The sequence below is a fragment of the Notothenia coriiceps genome, unplaced genomic scaffold, assembly GCF_000735185.1.
Source record: "Notothenia coriiceps isolate Sejong01 unplaced genomic scaffold, NC01 NC01_scaffold00037244, whole genome shotgun sequence".
Taxonomy (NCBI): Eukaryota; Metazoa; Chordata; class Actinopteri; order Perciformes; family Nototheniidae; genus Notothenia; species Notothenia coriiceps.
This window is the reverse complement of record NW_011369945.1, coordinates 25751861-25757316: the sequence shown is the minus strand read 5'-3', so window position 1 is coordinate 25757316 and position 5456 is coordinate 25751861.

The following is a 5456-nucleotide window of genomic DNA, read 5'->3' as shown; positions in this document are numbered from 1 at the left end:
CACACACTGTCTCTCTCTCTCTCTTTCACACACACACACACACACACACACACACACACACACACACACACACACACACACACACACACACACACTCACTGTCTCTCACACAGACACAGTCACACACACACACTCTCTCTCTCTCTCTCTCTCTCTCTCTCTCTCTCTCTCTCTCTCTCTCAAGCAGGTGTAGATTGATTAGTTATCATGTAGCCATCACTGAGCGCAGTGAGACGGCCGAGCATGCCACCACTTTCCCCGACTTCTTACCATGTAACACACCTGTTCATATCTCCTTCGCACACCTGTACATCTCTAACCCATTCTGTTCTATCTCTGTTATCACCTGTCTCTGTCTCCCACATATGTAGAGACACATTCACACTGTCTTACACACACACACACACACACACACACACACACACACACACACACACACACACACACACACACACACACACACACACACACACACACACACACACACCATCTGCTCCTCCTGACAGGCACAACCTTCCTGGGTGTAGTAATTGATGAATGAGGAAGACGGTGCGTTTAGGGTCTCCCTGACTCCGTTTCACATGCAGACCCAAAGGACAAAACAGGTAACCCCCTCGCTCAACACACATGGGTATACACACACACACACAAACACATTCGAACACACACACAGAGGTGTAAGCATGGTGATTGAGTGATTGGGGCAGTGGGTTTCATGACGGCTGGCAACATTTCTCCACATCATGTCAACGCCCCTGGCAACGAGAGTCTCAGACAGATCTCAGAGGAGTCAGGTAATCAAAGTCAGCGGCTGCAGGGCGCTGGCCATGTGACGGCATAAACACATTTAGAATAACTCTGTCTACTAAAGATTACGTTTGAATACAACTAAGTTGAATCAGGAAAAAAGTACGTTGTTTTTAGTAAAATAGTATCCTTAAATCACTTACTAGATTTTTTAACTGAACATCTGTGCAGATTGTACATTTAGAAGAATTTCATTTAGTTTCCAACTATATCTGTATGGTTGTGTAAAGGCAATTTAAAGCATGTGGTGGAAGTTTCATATGAAAACATGGATAATTTGTTTTTATGTTGCCCCGGACTTATTCCCAAATCCAATGCTCGCCTTTTCCTAATAATGCAGTGAGCACATTTGTAATATTGTTGATTTAGAAAAGGACAGATGTTTGACCAACACCCTCAGTTGTGTAAACGTATCTAAAACCAGAAGGGACAACGAAAACTAAATAGGCCTTTGCAGTTTGCACAAACTTGCAAAGTTTGGTGCCATAATGAAAAAGTGACTCTGGTCAAAAAGTAAAAGCTCATATGAAGAATGAGACACTGTTTGACAAGTTTGATTCAAAATCACGTCTTCAAGTCTTTAAGTAGCATCAGTAGATTAACATTTCTATCAATAAAACTGAAAATTGAACTACCTGCTGTATCCCCTCATCCCAATATCTGCCTTTCCCAACGTCCAATCTGTTTTAGCAGATTACATTTAGCGGCATGAGGGACGCAGGATGACAACCATCGTCTCCAGTGTCATGTGTTTAGCATGTTAAGTCCTCCCACCCTCCTCACTACAACTCCTCTGCAGTACAGGGATGCAGCACCACCTGGATTGGAGGAACTGCATCCCTGGATAACTGAATTACAGTTCCTTCGACAGAGTTGGCAAAGTCAATGAATAGTATGCAAACAATTCTAGGAGAGATTGTGTGATTTAAGGCGATACAGCACAAAGTGGTTTGAAGACACTTACTCTTCTCTGAATCAGGTCCAGTGGGTGTCTCCTGCCTTTCACATGCCCACACAACCATTCAGAGTTCCACAACATTAAACAAATCCAGAACGTGATTTAAAATAATCCATCACCGGTTCAGACAATGTCTCAAAGCCAATGAAGAGAATAAGGATTCAACAAAGCAACGTTTTAGTTCTAAGCTAATGTAGAAACTGGCAGTGTGACAAAATGTCGGATATATGGGGATAAAATGTGCAATTCATAGGCATTCCTCCCAACATTTAGATAATTATCAAACTTTATACTTAGTTTATATCTAAATGCATGTCTTGCATCATTTCTAGTTATTCAAATGATAACACAAAAAAGCAAAACTGTTTAAAAGGATAAACTAAATGATCCCTTTCTCTAGCTGGCCCATCGGTCCTTATCAATCCCAACCTTACGAACCGTTAAAGGTCCCATGTCATGCTTTTCCAGTTATTACCCGTCCCCTTGTGTGTTATGAAGGTTTTTATGCATGTAAACGGTCTGCAGAGTCACAAACCCTCAAAGTACACCCTGTAGTGAGTAAAACTCTAACACAGAAAAGAGCTGTCTATGCTGCCCCAGAACGCCTCGTTGGACATTTCTCTTTCCATTGTTTACTTCTTGGTTATAGTGACGTATTTCGGGTACAGTGACGTAACATAACGTAACGGCTCCGCAGATTGGTCCAAAAGAACCAATCTGCGGAGCCGTTACGTTTGGACCAATCCGCGGACTTCTTCACACACACACACTCGGCGGGACGTTGCGAGGCTCGCTGCTGCGAGGAGCGGGACACTCTCACTGGTGTGGGGTCGGCGAGACAGCGAGAACCCGCAGAACTCAGCCTGGGCACACACACAAACTCCCAGCCAGGCTGCGGTCGTGTGTGTGTTTGGGGCTGGATTTCGCTGTGTCTCGCTGTCTCGCAGACGGCCACTGGGCTCACAGGGAGGGGGGGCGCTCCAACAAGCCGTTTAGGACAGAGAGTGAATACACATACTACACAGAGATGCTGTATGAGAAACCAATGTGAGTTTGGAAAATTGCACAATATAAATGTATTTTAGTAGACCTCAACAATGGAATTATGATCAGTAGAAATGGCCATGACATGGGACCTTTAAGGTAAATAAACAAAGTTGATAGTTTTAATACACCGATGCAGTGCCGTTGTGTTTAATGGGGAATAATGGAAAGAAGGTAGCAGACACTGACAAACTGTATTTCTAAAGAGGCTTTTATTCACTTATCTCTCAAGGTATCACTCATCCTTCAAGTTATCCACCTGTCCTTTCATCCGTGCCCTGACCTCTCTATCCATCATCAGACTATCCATCTATCAGCTGCTGCACTAACCAACCCAAACACCCACCCACCAAGTATAGCCGAGTGAATTCATTACCTCTTGTTGCCATTACTGACCAAAGCCTCATAGCGCTACATCAAACGAGGGCTAGGTAATAAATTGAGGTTAAATTGGTTTTGTGATAAAAGACTATACATTTTTTTGTTGCAACATCAACATAGAAAAACACTTAAGACAAGAAAGAAGAGAACTGACCTTTAACATAACATTAAAACAATTAAAGACAATAGGTTCAAGACCCTTTAAAGGGGCCCTATTACGCACATTTTCAGGTTCATGTTTGTATTGTTTGCCCTACTGTGGCTTTAAGGTTCTAAAAGGTCTCGTGTTTTCCGTACTGCAGCACCTCTTTTCACCCTCTGTCTGAAACCAGAGCCCAGTCTGCTCTGATTGGTTAGCTGGCCGGCTCTGTTGTGATTGGTCACATTTGCTTAGAGATGTCCCGCCCTTTAGCCTACGTCCAATGTATTGGAGCGATAGCCACTAAAAGCGCACGTGTTACATAGTGATGTCACTATGTTACGCAAGTAAACAAATGGTGGCGTTTCAGGCATGGGTCCAACCCTATTAATTATGTGACCCTGTATCTACAATTGTATGGCAACATATTGGTTGTTGAGGACGTGGTTGTGGTCAGAGACAATGGTGTATATTCTTATGGTGGGTTGATTTACAGAGTTTCCTAACATTTTTGAGCAGATTTTCCATTTGTTGAGCAATATTTACTTAAGTCAGATGACAAGATTGTTCTTAGATTATGGGTCTTCTATCCCAGAATGATCCCAAAGTACTTTTCTGAGAAAACCACTTTTCTTAGCCGATCATTTTCTTTTACCCTTTTATTCATGATTTCCACCTTATTGATGATTATGTAACAAAGATCTCATAAACATGAACATGGTTGTTTGTTATTGTTGTGATATCAAGGTATTTGTGCAAAAACATCAAGATATTTGATTTCCTCCATATTACCCAGCCCTACATCAAACTGTGGTTACACCATGTTTGGTGAGTGTGGCTGTGGACGAGGAGATGAGGAGATGAGGAGATGAGGAGATGAGGAGATGGGGAGTGAGGAGTTAGGAGGGAGGAGGAAGGAGGAAGGAGAGGGAGGGTCCAAGTGTCAGGTCCCATTGGGGTCAGATGATAGCGGCTACATTTACCAAAGCAAACAGCCCAGAGGAGCAGAGTACTTCACCTGTCGCTGTGCATTACTCCATTATCACATCCACCAGTCCCACAGTGTCCCGCTCCAACCACTCACAATTCAAAATTAATACAAGATGCAGAACACTGGCTGCTATAAAATGTTAAACTGCAGCAGGGATCACATTTTAAAAGAGCCATTGAGATAGTTGTGAGAGAGTTTACTTTGTGTTGTTGTGTGTGAAACCCCTTACTCAAAGGGATAGGACTTCTGGTCATCTGGAACAATTCAAGTCCTATGTTAGTATGATGGAAAAAGCTATATTTGCTTGTTTTTCAACAATATTTCTCCATTTGATTTCAGGTGAATTTAAAGATACAAAGTATAAAGACAATAGCACAACATAATACATGCTATGTGCAGTTTCCTGAGCAAACACCATAAACGTAGATGTTTCATATAAAAAGAACAAATCAGTAGCAATGCAGGGGGTATGGTGGTGTTTACTAATCTGCCTTTGAATGCAAAAATGAATGTAAATGTGGAGAATATTATGCAGAAAACATCACAGGATACAAAAAAAACAGTGTGTACTTTCAAGCATGGTACGAAATAGAAAAAATTGAAAAACATAACGAAATACAAATGTAGCATTGTTCATGAGTAGGTGGCTGAAACAATTGGGTTAAAGAGGACATACTGTAATGCTCACGTTCAGATTCTTATTTGTATTCTGTGCGGACATGTTTTAATGTTCAAAAAGTGCTTTAGTTTTCTCATATTGCATTTGCTACAGAAAACAAAATTGTCCATTTGAGTCGTTTCAGATTTGTTGCATCTTGTTTTGTTTTTTTTCATGTATTTATATTTGAGTGTCTTTGAGTACTCAGATAAGCACTTCATATATTACAAGTATTACTATTCTTATTAAAGTGTTAAAGGTGGGGTACGTAAGTTTGAGAAACCGGCTCGAGATACACTTTTTGTCATATTTCATGAATGCTCTTAACATCCCGATAGCAATGAATATCTGAAGTGCTTTGACGAAAAATCCATAAAGAAACGTCATCTGTGGAAGCCGTAGTAATGTAAAAAGCACGACCAATCATCTGAGCCGGCCCGGCTAAAATAACTGGATGGCCTACCTGCCTGTCAGCCTT